Here is a 15,501-nt window from a genome sequence, read left to right as displayed (position 1 = left end):
TTGTACCTATGTATATATATATTTATCTAACTATAACAAATTTTATCTTTAATGTACCTATTATATATTTATCTTTGTGTACCTATTATATATTTATCTTTGTGTACCTATTATTATATTTAATCCTTTTGTTACCTATTACATATTTATCTTTGTGTACCTATTAACATATTTATATCTTTGTGTACCTCATTACATATTTATCTTTTTGGTACCTTATTATATAGATTTATCTTTGTGTACCTATTATATATTTATCTTTGTTGTACCTATTACATATTTATCTTTGTGTACCTATTACATATTTTGTATCTTTGTGTGGTACCTATTATATATATTTATCTTTGTGTACCTATTACATATTTATCTTTGTGTACCTATTACATAGTTTATCTTTTTGTACTCATAATATATTTATATACCTTTACATATTTATCTTTGTGTATCTATTATATCTCTTATTACATATTTATCTTTTTGTACCTATTATATATTTTCTTTTTGTATCTTTTTGTACCTATTACTATTTATCTTTGAGTACCTATTACATAATCTATCTTTGTGTACCTAATTACATATTTATCTTTTTGTACTATTATATATTTATATTTATCTTTTGTACCTATTATATATTTATCTTTTTGTACCAACTTATATATTTATCTTTTTGTGTACCTACTTTATATATTTATCTTTTTGTACTTATTTATATTTAGGTATCTTTTTGTACCTATTATATATTTATCTTTTTGTACCTATTATCATATTTATCTTTTGTACCTATTACAATTTTATCTTTTTGTACCTATTATATATTTATCTTTTTGTACCTATTATATATTTATCTTTGTGTACCCTATATTTATTATTTGTAACAACTATATATTTATCTTTTTGTACCTATTTATATATTTATCTTTTTGTAAGCCTACGTATAATATATTTATCTTTTTGTACCCTAATTATAATATTTATCTTTTTGTACCTATTATATATTTTATCTTTTTGTACCTATTATATATTTATCTTTTGTGTACCTATTATATATAGGTTATCTTTTTGTACCAATTATTATATTTATCTTTGTTGTACCATACTATTACATATTTATCTTTTTGTAACCTTTTATTATATTTATCTTTTTGTACCTATTACATATTTATATCTTTGTGTACCTATTACATATTTATCTTTGTGTACCTATTATATATTTATCTTTTTGTACCTATTATATATTTATCTTTTTGTACCTATTATATATTTATCTTTTTGTACCTATTATATATATTTATCTTTGTGTACCTATTATATATTTATCTTTTTGTACCTATTATATATTTATCTTTGTGTACCTATTATATATTTATCTTTGTGTACCTATTATATATTTATCTTTGTGTACCTATTATATATTTATCTTTTTGTACCTATTATATATTTATCTTTTTGTACCTATTATATATTTATCTTTGTGTACCTATTATATATTTATCTTTGTGTACCTATTATATATTTATCTTTTTGTACCTATTATATATTTATCTTTGTGTACCTATTATATATTTGTTTTTTGTACATTATATATCTTTTTTGTACCTATTATATATTTATCTTTTGTGTACCTATTATATATTTATCTTTTTGTACCTATTATATATTTATCTTTTTGTAACCCTATTATATATTTTATCTTTGTGTACCCTATTACTATATTTATCTTTGTGTACCTATTATATATTTATCTTTGTGTACTATTATATATTTATCTTTGTGTACCTCATTACATATTTATCTTTGTGTACCTATTATATATTTATACTTTTTTGTACCCTATTATATATTTATCTTTGTTGTACCTATTACATATTTATCTTTTGTGTACCTATTATATGTAATTATCTTTGTGTACCTATTATATATTCATATCTTTTTGTAACTTTATTACCTATATATTTATCTTTTGTGTACCTATTATATATTTATCTTTGTGTACCTATTATATATTTATCTTTGTGTACCTATTATATATTTATCTTTGTGTACCTATATATATATTTATCTTTGTTATGTACCTATTATATATAAGTATCTTTGTGTACCTATTATATGTATGTGTAACCATTGTGTACCTGTTATATCTTTTGTTACCTATTATAATTATTTTTTTTATCTTTTGTGTACCTATTATATATTTATCTTTGTGTACCTATTATATATTTATCTTTGTGTACCTATTATATATTTTGATCTTTGTGTACCTATTATATATTTATCTTTGTGTACCTATTATATATTTATCTTTGTGTACCTATTATATATTTAATTCTTTGTGTACCTATTATATATTTATCTTTGTGTACCTATTACATATTTATCTTTTTTGTACCTAATACCTATTTTATCTTGTGTATATAACATCATTTATCTTTGTGTACCTATTATATCTATTACCATCTTTTGTACCTATTATATATTTATCTTTGTGTACCTATTATATATTTATATCTTTGTGTACCTATTATATATTGTATCTTTGTGTACCTATTGATATATTTATCTTTGTGTACCTATTATATATTTTATCTTTGATGTACCTATTATAGATTTAGTCTTTTTGTGTACCTTATTATATATTTATCTTTTGTGTACCTATTATAAAAAACCACTATTTATATTTATCTTTGTACCTATTACATATTTATCTTTGTGTACCTTTTCATATATGTATTTTTATATCTGACCTATAACTATATTTATTCTATTTCTGTACCTATTATATATATATTGATCTTTGTGTACCTATTATATATATTTTGTGTACTTTGTGTACCTATTATATATTTATCTTGGGGTATCCTATTATATTTATTTATCTTTGTGTTGTACATGATCATATTATTTATCTTTGTGTTGTACCTATTATATATATGTTATCTTTGTGTACCTATGATATATTTATATATTTATCTTTGTGTACCTATTATATATTTATCTTTGTGTACCTATTATATATTTATCTTTGTGTACCTATTATATATTTATCTTTGTGTACCTATTATATATTTATCTTTGTGTACCTATTACATATTTATCTTTGTGTACCTATTATATATTTATCTTTGTGTACCTATTATATATTTATCTTTGTGTACCTATTATATATTTATCTTTGTGTACCTATTATATATTTATCTTTGTGTTACCTATTACATATTTATCTTTTTGTACCTATTATAATATTTATCTTTGATGTAACTATTATCATATTTATCTTTTTTGTGTACCTATTATATATTTATCTTTGTGTACCTATTCATATATTTATCTTTTTGTACCTGGATTATATATTTATCTTTGTGTGTACCTATTATATATTGTGTATCTTTGTGTACCTATTATATATTTTTAATCTTTGTGTACCTATTATATATATTTATCTTTGTGTACCTATTACCATATTTATCTTTGTATGTACACCTTATGAAAATATTTTAGGCCTTTTCACTTATTTTTGAAATAGACTATTGTTTTCGTTCATAGTTTCTTATTGATTATTCTTAATATTCTCTTCCTGTTTTTGTGAGACGCTCTAGACCCTCTCCCCAACCAGGCTGACATATGAAAATAAAAATGATTTCAGATGCATGTTTTAAAACCATGTATCTGAAGGTGTTCCTACTTAGACCAAAATTTAAGTAGGTAAAAAAAATTCAACAAAATGGCCCCCCCGCCCCCCCCCCCCCCCCCCCCCCCCCCCCCCATTTCCCCCCCCCACCGACAATATTGGTAAAAATAGAGTAGTTGATAATACCTAAAAACACAAAAAACTGCTGATAGATAAACATCAAAATAGTAATGAAAGTATCTATTTCAATATCTGATAAGGTATTTTATCATTGTAGTGAATGGACACTAACTATTTTTTTAGGAGTTTTCGTTTTTCCCGTTACGATATTAATACAAAATATGCCTCGATTATAAAAGCTCGCTAGAGGTCAAAATTTACCTTATGTTATTATTTTTTTAGGATTGTTTTTTTCATTATTCAAATTTTTGCTTCATTTTTTTTTTTGCAATTATTTTTCATCATACATCCCGGATGCAAGTATGCCTATTCTGAAGGTTTTTGATGTCTTCAAAACTTAAAAATTAGATCCACATAAATATTTTTTCTATTTTATAGCTGATGGTATTTATTTATATTTAACTCAAAAGGTTTTGTATGTTTGCAATTTTTCGACAATTATATTTTAAACACTCATCTCTGATTCCACCAATCCGATCAAGCCCCACAACTCACACAAGAAGTTCTTCCACATTATCTACTCGTGACCAAATCATTCTGCAATGTTATCTCAAAGCGGATGTTGATTCAAAATTAAAATATGGCTCCGCACATGACGTCACTTCCTGTTTTAACCTAGGACAGCCATAAAATTACTTAACCACTGAGAGCCAATTCCTTGATTTTTTTATATGTTATGTAGAATAGCATACTGAGAAACTTTGTAATCGTGTACATTTTTCTCTTAATTGTCAACTTCCGGGTTGATCGATTGACTCATAATGGAAATTATTCGCCGATTTCACTCGGCGAAAAATCATTGAAAACAACTTCTTTCTCAAGTTTCCTACATGGTTACAGAGATGTTTCACTCATTTGTGCATGAAGGCATGCTTAGGTAGGTTGACTATCAGTTTTTAAAAAAAAAAAATAAACGACCGATTGACCTTCATCGACACAAGGTCACGAGTGTGTGCTCCGTGATTTTAGGGGCTAGCATATGAAAATGATGCAGTAAAAATACAGCTCATTGAAACAGCCGTAGCTCGTTTAACCACACAGCTTACGGTATGTCTTTGATTTTTGGATATGTTATGTAGAATTGAAAGTTGAAACTCAATTAAAGCTTGATGACCACTTTTCTGGTACAAAGTGAACTATCGGGTTGATTAAATCAAGGGTAGGGTCATATAGTTAAAACAAGAGAGGCCCATGGGCCTTTAACGGGTCACCTGAGTTTAGAAATATATAATGAAACAAATAATGAAACAAATATATAAAGACATATAAACACACTATATGCCTGGGTTCCTTGGAAAAGTTGGTTACAGTGATTTTATAAATTTGACCTTTTTAGACTATGAAGAGGTATTTGCTTCCATCAAAACCTGTGAACTTAGACGTATTTTTTTTTTAATTTTAATCAATTTGATGACCCTGTTAAATTTGGTCCTGCCCCTCTGGTCCCCCAGGGGATTCATTCGAGGACAGATATGGATGTTAAAATGCTATATCTTAGGCTAATAATTCTAATCAGTTTGACTAATTTCCCTACGAAAAAATTGGGAGAAATAATGTTCCACAAATATGTTTTTCCCTATATAAACTTAAAGTTAATACTTGACCCCGATCCCCAGGGGGGAAAACGCGAACGTGAGACCCCAAGGTCATATATTCACAGTTTTTATATAAAACACCTGAAGACCTTTCCATCTATAATTTAATTTGATTCTACTATATCCAGAATATTTAGAAGAAATTTTGAAGTTTTTAGCGCCTATTTGACCCTTTTTTAGCCCCCACCGCCCTCTGCCCCCAGGGGGGTCGGCCAGGACAAATGTGGATATGATATGAAAAATGTTATCTCAGGCTAATAATTCTAACCAAGTTTGTGACTCGTTTCCAATGAAAAATTGGGAGCAAATAAAAAAATGCTCATAAATGTGTTTTCACCTATATAAAAACTATAGTTAACTTGACCCCCCTCCCCCAGGGGGGGGAAATGTGAGACCCCAGGGTCATATTAATTCACAATTTTTGTAAAGGACCTTAAGACCTTTTCTATTTATGAAAAAAGTATTTGTTTAGTCTACCATTTCAGAATTTCAGAGGAAAGATTTTTGAAGTTTTAGGCCTATTTGACCCATTTTTAAAAGGCCACCGCCCCTCTCTGCCCCCCCAGGGGATCCGGCCCAGAACTCAATTGCTCGGATGATATTAAAATGTATTTAAGGCTAATAACTCTAATGCAAGTTTGACATCGTTTCCAATGAAAAATTGAGCAAAAAATGCTCATAAATGTGTTTTTCCTATATAACTCTCAATACTATAGTAAACTTGACTCCCTCCCCAGGGGAAAACAACGGTGAGAGGACCAGGGTTCATATAATTCACAATTTTTGTAAAGGACCTTAAGACCTCTTCTATTTATGAAAAGTATTTGATTCTACCATTTCCAGAATTTCAGAAGAAGACTTTTGAAAGTTTTATCTATTTGATCCACTTTTTTGACCTCGTTCCCTAAGGCCCCTGGGGGTCAGTCATAGAAAAATTTGTTAGTAGGATTAAATGGCCCATCTCATACTGATAATTCTGACAACAATTTGACTCAGTTTCCTATTACAAATGACCCAAATAATGACCGCAAAAATGTGTTTTTCTCAATATAAAGTATAGTAAACTTAACCCCTCCCAGGGGGGGAAACTAGAGAACCCAGGTGTTCATATACATTCACAATTTTTGTAAAAGGACCTTAAGACCTTTCTATCTATGAAGAGTATTTGATTCTACCACATCTGTGAGTGGAGAAGAAGATTTTTTGAAAATTTTACATCAATTTTTTACCCCTTTTGGCCCCTCCCACACAGCCCCCTGGGGCGTGGGGACCATATAATTTCACAATTTTTGATTGGCCTTATGCCTTAGAAGGTTTGTGCAAAAATTTCATTGAAATTGGCTTACAGCAGATTTGGAGAAGAAGTCGAAAATGTAAATTGTTTACGGACCATACGACGCACGACGACTGGACAAAAGGCGATTAGAATAGGTCACTTGAGATTCGTCTCAGGTGACCTAAAATGCCAAATTTTTTGACCAAATTTTATTAACAAATCTTCTTTTGAAATTCTAGAAGGCCTAGACCACCTAATATTAGGCATGTAGCATGCTGACATAAATTGCCTACCAAAATTTTAAATATGATTGACCTTGACCTATATTCAAGGTCACAGGGGCGCAAAAAGAAATATAAAATATCCAAATGATTCTTCTGAAGTGTTCTGGAAGGCCTAGAGAATTATAATATATTTAGCTTGCAGGATGCTGAAATAAAAGGGCTGAGACAAGTTTGTTAATATAAATGACCTTTGACCGGAATAAATTTAAGGTGAAACGTCCCATTAAATTGTCCCGGTGACAATTTCTAGATATCTTTTTGTTCCAATCATATATTTCTCTTTTTGTTCCAATCATATATTTCTCTTTTTGTATCTATCATATAATTTCCTCTTTTTGTATACCTATTATAAATATTCATCTTTTTGTAACCTATTATATATTTATTTTTTTGTACCACTATTATATATTTATTTTTTCTGCACCTATTGAGAAGAGATTACTCGTGTATAGAAATTATGATCAGTAATGCATGGTAGACTCATCTCATACGTTACTTGGTACATTTTTAGGTTACATCTACAATGCATTTCTAGTAAAGTATTATATATTAATGCATAAAGCTAAAATACTCAACATTTGTACTGGCATAATTACATATATACAATAAATCCAATCCTTTCTATTTCAAGAAGTCACATTGTACCAGCATAATTACAATATATAATCCAATCCTTTATCTACATTCTAGGAAGTCCACATTGTCTACGCGAAAGCAAAATTACAATTATTAATTCACAATCCTACTTCTGTGCATTCATAATAAGTCACACTTGTACCGAGGCATACACTTACAATAATAAATCCAATACCTTATCTAATTCGCTAGAGTAACATTTAGAACCAGAATAAACACGTATATAAGTTCCAATCCTTGGTAATATACTAAAATGACTCAACATTGTACCAGCATAATTACCATACTAATCCTAAATCTTTCTAATTCACCTCACTGATTGTACTGTTATAACTTACAGGGTAAGTCTGCCTATCCCTTTTTAATTATAGAGTCACATTGTACTGGACTAATTACCATATATCGGCAACACTTTCTTAATTCAAGAGTCCACATTGTACTATCATAGTATATAAATATCTATCCAAAATCCACAAAGCATTTTAGGAGCTACTATTTTATATAAAGTCAAGAGTCAAACTGTACTGTTACATAATTACCAATTTAAGTCCATTCCTGTCTATACACTAGGAGTCCAAATTGTACACAGCATAATTACAATATACTCATTCGTGTACTAATGCTAGAGTCACATTGTACCAGCATAATTACAATATAAAACCCATTCCTTTCTAATTCTAGAGTCAAATTGTACCAGCATAAATCAATATAAACCCAATCCTTTGTCTAAATTCTAGAGTCACATCCGTACCAGCATAATTACAATATAAATCCAATCCTTTCTTATTCTAGAGTAACATGGTTTAATCCTGGTGCATAAGTACAATAGGTGGGAAGGCTAATCCTTTCTAATTTCAAAGTCACACTGTACCGAATATTACAATAATCAATCCAATCCTTTCTAATTCTAGCAGTCACATTGTCCCAGCTGTAAATTACCAATATTAAATCCAAAGTCCTGGGGTTTTGTGTGTAACAGAGGTCTCAGGTCCTGGGTGTGTATACCAGAATTATTAACAATATAAGTCGCTAGGGAGTGTCTACAGGTTGAAGGTCAGTCCTAAAGGGAGTGTACAGGTGTGAAGCAAAGTCCTGGAATGTGTAACAGTTTCTAATTCAAGAGTCTCATTGGGCATAATTACAATTTATAAATCTAAGTCCTTTCTAAGCTAGAGTATACAGGTGTGAAGCATAATTACAGTCCCTGGGTTTGTTTTTTTTTTGTGAAGGCTATCCCCCCGGGATTGTATACCGGGTAATTCTAGTCACATTGGCGTGTATACCTGGTAATTAAGGCTAAGTCCAGGGGGTCCTATAACAGGTGTGAAGGCTAAATCCTAGGGTTGTATACATCTTACCAGCATAAGTCCTGGGGCGGTATACAGGTAAAAAAAGAATCCCTGGGGCGTTATCCAGTGTAAGCTAAGTCCTGTGGTGGGTATAAAGGTGTGAAGGCTAAGTTCTGTGGAGCGTGTTAGACAGGTATGAAAGGCCTAAGTCTGGGGGCATGTATACAGGTTTGAAGGCTAATTCTTTGGGTATGTATAACAGGTAGTGAGAGGTTTAAGTCCAGGGGCATGTTATACATGGTGTGAAGGATAAGTATCCTGGGGCGATGTATACAGTGTGTGAAGGAGTTATCGTCCTGGGGCGTAGTGTATACAGGTGTGAAGGCTAAGTCCTTGAGCAGGGCGTGTATAACAGTGTGAAGGCTATAATTACCTGGGCGTGGTAGAGGGTGTGAAAGTGCTGGGTCCCAAGGCGTGTATGACCAGGTGTGAACGCCATAAGTCCTAAGGGCAAGTATACAGGGTGATGAGAGGCTAATTCCCAAGAGGTAAAGGCTATGTCCTTAGGCGCGGATTATACAGGTGTTGGCTGAAAGGCAGAAGATACCTGTGGGTGTGTATGACAAAGTGTGAACCAGGCATAACAGTTCCAGGGGTATGTATTAATAGGATGTGAAGGATACTAACCTGGGGTAGTTTATACGGTTGTGAAAGGTTAAGTCGGGCGTGTATACAGGTATATGTAGCCTAAAGGCCTGTCCGTCAGTGTATACAGGTGTGGAGTGGAAGGCCCTAAGTAACTGGGGTGTGTATAACAGGTGTGAAGGCTAAGTCCCTGAGGGCGTCGTATACTGGAGTGAAGGCTAACGTCCTGGGGCTGTAATATAAAGGTGTGAAGGCTTAAGTCCTGGGGTGTGTATACAGAGAGATGAAGCTAAGTCCATGGGGCTGTGTATACTGGTGTCGAAGGCTAAGTCCTGGGTTGGCGGGTAATAGCATGTGTGAAGGCTAAAGTTAGGTGTAGTGAAAACAGGTAGTGGAAGGGTAGAAGTCCCTGGGGCGTGTATACAGGTGTGAAAGGCCTATAGTCCTATGGGTGTTAGATAACAGGTGTGAAGTCATAAGTCCTGCTGGGGTGTATACAGTTATGAAGGCTATAAGTCCTGGGGATGTGTGTATACAGGTAAATGACAAACGCTATAAGTCCCAGGGGTGTCGTACTACAGGTAGAGAAGGCAACGTCCTAAGGTGTGTATAAGTTCTGGGTTAGGTCCCTGCATTTAATACAGGTGTGACGGCTAAGTCCTAGGGGGCGTGTATACAGGTGTGAAGGAATAAGTCCTGGGGTGTGTATACAGGTTTTGGGGGTCGTTTGGAAGGCTAAGATCTTGGTGGTGTATAGGTGTGCTAAGCCTAAGTCCTGGGGTGTGTATACAGGTGTGAAGTAAGTCCTGGGGGCTGAATTACAGGTGTGAAGGCTAAGTCCTGGGGGCGTATATAGTTGTGAAGGTCTAAGTCCTGGGGTGTGTATACAGGTGTGAAGGCTAAGTCCTGGGGTGTGGTATACAGGTGTGAAGGCCTAAGTCCTGGGGCGTGTATACAGGTGTGAAGGGCTAAGTCCTGGGGTGTGTATGCAGGCTAGTGAAGGCTAAGTCCTGGGGTGTGTATACAGGTTGTGAAGGCTCAGTCCTGGGGCGTTTATACAGGTGTGAAGGCTAAGTCCTGGGGTGTGTATACAGGTTGTACGTGAAGGGTATAAGTCCTGGGGGTGTGTATACAGGTGCTTGTGAAGGTTAAGTCCTGGGGTGGATGTATACAGGTGTGAAGGCTAACCGTCCTGGGTGAATAACAGTCTGTGAAAGGCTCCTGGGGTGTGTATACAGGTGTGAGAATGGCAAGAGAGTCCTGGGGTGTGTATACAGGTGTGAAGGCTAAGTCCTGGGGTGTGTATACAGGTGTGAAGGTAAAGTCCCTGGGGTGTGTATTACAGGTGTGAAGGCTAAGTCCTGGGGAGTTGTATACAGGTGTGAAGGCTAAGTCCTGCGGGAGGTGTATACAGGTGTGAAGGCTAAGATCCTGGGGTGAGTGTATACAGGTGTGAAGGCTAAGTCCTGGGGTGTGTATGACAGGTGTGAAGGCTAAGTCCCTGGGGTGTGTAATACAGAGGTTAAGCTAAGGTCGCTGGGAGCGAGTATACAGGTGTGGAAGGCTAAGTCCTGGGGTGTTATACAGGTGTGAAGGCTAAGTCCTTGGGGCGTGTATACAGGTGTGTGAAGGGTTAAGTCCTGGAGTGTGTATACAGGTGTGAAGGCTAAGTCCTTGGTGGGGCGGTGTATACAGGTGTGAAGGCTAAGTCCTGGGGGTGTGTATACACAGGTGTGAAGGCTAAGTCCTGGGTGTGTAAGTATAGCAGGGTGTGAAGGCTAAGTCCTTAGGGTGTATACAGGTGTGAAGGCTAAGTCCTAGGGAGTATGTATACAGGGTGAAGGCAAGACCTTAGGTTGGTGTGTATACAGGTGTGAAAGGCTAAGTCCTGGGGCGTGTATACAGGTTGTGAAGGCTAAGTCCTGGGGTGTGTATACAGGATGTGAAGGGGCTAAGTCCTGGGGCGTGTATACAGGTGTGAAGGCTAAGTCCTAGGGGTGTGTATACAGGTGTGAAGGGCTAAGTCCTGGGGGCAGTGTATACAGGTGTGGGAAGGCTAAGTCCTGGGGTGTGTATACAGGTGTGAAGGCTATGTCCTGGGGTGTGTATACAGGTGTGAAGGCTTAGAGTCCTGGGGTGTGTATACAGGTAGTGAAGGCTAAGTCCTGGGGTGTGTATACAGGTGTGAAGGCTAAGTCCTGGGGCGTGTGTAAATACAGGTGTGAAGGCTAAGTCTGGGGCGTGTATACAGGTGTGAAGGCTAAGTCCTGGGTGTGTGTATACAGGGTGTGAAGGCTAAGTCCTGGGGCGTGTATACAGGTGTGAAGGGCTAAGTCCTTGGGGCGTGTATACAGGTGTGAAGGCTAAAGTCCTAGGGGCGTGTAATACAGGTGTATGTGAAGGCTATAAGTCCTGGGGTGTGTATACAGGTGTGAAGGCTATAAGTCCTGGGGTGTGTATACAGGTGTGAAGGCTATAAGTCCTGGGGTGTGTATACAGGTGTGAAGGTTAAGTCCTGGTGTGTGTATACAGGTGTGAAGGCTAAGTCCTGGGGTGTGTGTATACAGGTGTGAAGTCTAAGTCTGGGGTGTGTATACAGGTGTGAAGGCTATCAGTCCCAGGGCGTGTATACAGGTTGTGAAGGCTATCAGTCCTGGGGTGTGTATACAGGTGTGAAGGCTATAAGTCCTGGGGTGTGTATACAGGTGTGAAGGCTATAAGTCCTGGGGCGTGTATACAGGTGTGAAGGCTATAAGTCCTGGGGCGTGTATACAGGTGTGAAGGCTAAGTCCTGGGGCGTGTATACAGGTGTGAAGGCTATAAGTCCTGGGGCGTGTATACAGGTGTGAAGGCTAAGTCCTGGGGCGTGTATACAGGTGTGAAGGTTAATCCTGGGGTGTGTATACAGGGTGTGAAGCGCTATGTCCTGGGGTGTGTATACAGGTGTGAAGGCTAAGTCCTGGGGCGTGTAATACTGGTGTGAAGGCTAAGTCTGGGGCGTGTATACAGGATGTGACGAGGCTAAGTCCTAGGGGTTGTGTATACAGTGTGTGAAGGCTAAGTCCTGGGGCGTGTGTATACAGGTGTGAAGGCTAAGTCTAGGGGCGGGCGTGTATACAGGTATGTGTGGGGCCTCAGTCCTGGGGGTGTGTATACAGGTGTGAAGGCTATGATGGTCCTGGGGCGTGTATTACAGGTATGAAGTGGCTAAGTCCTAGGGGACGTGTATACAGGTGTGATGAAGGCTAAGTCCTGGGGCGTGTATATAGGTGTGAAGGTAAGTCCTGGGGTGTATACAGGGTGTGAAGGCTAAGTCACTGGGGTGTGTATACAGGTGTGAAGGCTAAGTCCTGGAGGTGTGTATACTACTGGTGTGAAGGCTACTAAGTTCTGGGGGTGTAACCTATAATGGTTGTGAAGGTTAAGTCCATGGGGTGTGTATACAGGTGTGAAAAGGCCTAAGTCCTGGGCGTGTATACAGGTGTGGAAGGCTAAGTCCTAGGGCGTGTATAATACAGTGTGTGAAGGCTATAAAGTCCTGGGGTGTGTATACAGGTGTGAAGGCTAAGTCCTGGGGCGTGTATACAGGTGTGAAGGCTAAGTCCTGGGGGGGTGTATACAGGTGTGAAGGGCTAAACAGTCCTTGGGCGTGTATTTACTGGTACAGGTGGTGAAGGACTAAGTCCTGGGGTGTGTATACCCCCTGTGTGAAGGCTAAGTCCTGGGGACACACCAAAGTGTATACAGCTCCTGCTTAGTGTGAAGGCTACGTCCTGGTGTATGTATACACTGGTGTGTAGTTGGCCTAAGTCTAGCGGCAGTGTATACAGGTTCCAAATACAAGTGAAGGCTAAAAACACGTCTGGGGTGTGTATACAGGTGTGAAGGCTAAGTCCTGGGGTGTGTATACAGGTGTGAAGGCTAAGTCCTGGGGCGTGTATACAGGTGTGAAGGCTATAAGTCCTGGGGTGTGTATACAGGTGTGAAGGCTAAGTCCTGGGGATGTGTGTATACATTCCTGGTGTGATAGGCTAAAGTCCTAAGGAGTTATACAGTGTGAAGGCTAAGTCCTGGGCGTGTTTACAAGGTGTGAAGGCTAAGTCCTGGCGTGTTATACAGTCTGGGTGTGAAGGCTAAGTCCTGGGGTCCTTTGCGTGTATACATGGTGTGAAGGCTAAATTCCTGGGGCAAGTGTATACAGGTGTGAAGGCTAAGTCTCTGGGGGCGTGTAGTACAGGTGTGAAGGTCCCGAGTCCTGGGGCGTGTATACAGGTGTGAAGGCGCCGAATTCCTGGGGGCGTGTATACAGGTGTGAAGGCTATAAGTCCTGGGGTGTGTATACAGGTGTGAAGGCTAAGTCCTGGGGCGTGTATACAGGTGTGAAGGCTATAAGTCCTGGGGTGTGTATACAGGTGTGAAGGCTAAGTCCTGGGGTATGTATACAGGTGTGTGAAGGTTAAGTCCCCTGGGTGTGTGTATACAGGTGTGAAGGCTAAGTCCTGGGGCGTGTATACAGGTGTGTATCCTGGGCGTGTACAGGTGTGAAGGCTAAGTCCTAAGGCGTGTATACAGGTGTGAAGGCTAAGTCATGTATACAGGTGTGAAGGCTAAGTCCTGGGGCGTGTATACCATCCCCTGGGTGTGTATACAGGTGTGAAGGTTAAGTCCTGGGGTATGTATACAGGTGTGTTAAGGTTAAAGTCCTGGGGAGTGTGTATACAGGTGTGAAGGCTTAAGTCCCTGGGGTCATGTATACAGGTGTGAAGGTTAAGTCCTGGGGTGTGTATACAGGTGTGAAAGGCTAAGTCCTAGGGGTGGTATACAGGTGTGAAGGCTAAGTCCTGGGGGCGTGTATACTGGTTGTGAAGGCTTAGTCCGTGGGGCGTGTATACAGGTGTGAAGGCTAAGTCCTGGGGTTTCCCGCCATATACAGGTGTGAATGCTTAAGTCCTGGGGCAGTGGGTAATACTGGCCTGCTGAAGGCTTACGTCCTGGGGCGTGTATACTGGTGTGAAGGCTGTAAGTCCTGGGGCGTTGGTATACTGGTGTGATCTCGCGACTTAGTCCTGGGGCGGTTGTTTAGTTGTGTGAAGGCTAAGTCCTAGGGGCGTGTATACTGGTGTTGAAGGGCTAAGTCCTGGGCGTGTGTTTTCACTGGTATAAGGTTAAGTCATGGGGGTGTGTAACAGGTGACTGAAGGCTAAGTCCTGGGGCGAGTATACAGGTATGAAGGTTTAGTCCTGGGGTGTGTATAAGTCCTAAGGGTGTGAAGGTTAAGTCAATGGTGTGTGTATACACGTTGGCCTCACTTTTATTAATTTTTGGCCTTGAGTTACGTTCGCCACCCTAGTAAGTCCCTTTCTGATAGCGTGGTAGTTTCTGGTCGTGCATAGGCTCTAGTCCTGGGGCGTGTATACAGGTATGAAGGTTAAGTCCTGTGGGGTGTGTATACAGGTGTATGAAGGCTAAGTCCTGGGGCGTGTATACAGGTGTGAAGGCTAAGTCCATGGGGGCGTGTATAAGTCAGGTATTGAAGGTGTGAATAAGTCCTAGGGGCGTGTATACAGGTGTGAAGGCTAAGCTAAGCCTGGTGTCGTGTATACAGGTATGAAGGCTAAGTCCTGGGCTGTGTGTGAACTACAGGTGTGAAGGCTAAGTACCTGGGGCGTGTATACAGGTGTGAAGGATAAGTCCTGGGGTGTGTATACAGGTGTGGAAGGCTAAGTCCTAGGGGTGTGTATACAGGTGTGAAGGCTAAGTCCTGGGGCGTGTATACTGGTGTGAAGGTCTTAGTCCTGGGGCGTGTATACAGGTGTGAAGGCTAAGTCCTGGGGTTTATACAGGTGTGAAGGCTAAGTCCTGGGGCGTGTATACTGGTGTGAAGGCTTAGTCCTGGGGCGTGTATACAGGTGTGAAGGCTAAGTCCTGGGGCGTGTATACTGGTGTGAAGGCTTAGTCCTGGGGCGTGTAT

At 38.0% G+C, this 15,501-nt stretch overlaps 1 protein-coding gene across 1 annotated transcript in view; it reads right to left on the bottom strand.

The window, feature by feature from the left end:
* The window catches only part of LOC138308075 (cohesin subunit SA-1-like), a 31,919-nt gene that overhangs the window by 3,806 nt on the left and 12,612 nt on the right, over positions 1 to 15,501 (bottom strand). The gene's annotated exons all lie outside the window — the stretch shown is intronic.

The sequence above is a fragment of the Argopecten irradians genome, chromosome 14 (genome assembly GCF_041381155.1).
Source record: "Argopecten irradians isolate NY chromosome 14, Ai_NY, whole genome shotgun sequence".
NCBI lineage: Eukaryota > Metazoa > Mollusca > Bivalvia > Pectinida > Pectinidae > Argopecten > Argopecten irradians.
This window is presented reverse-complemented; position numbering and strand designations above follow the sequence as displayed.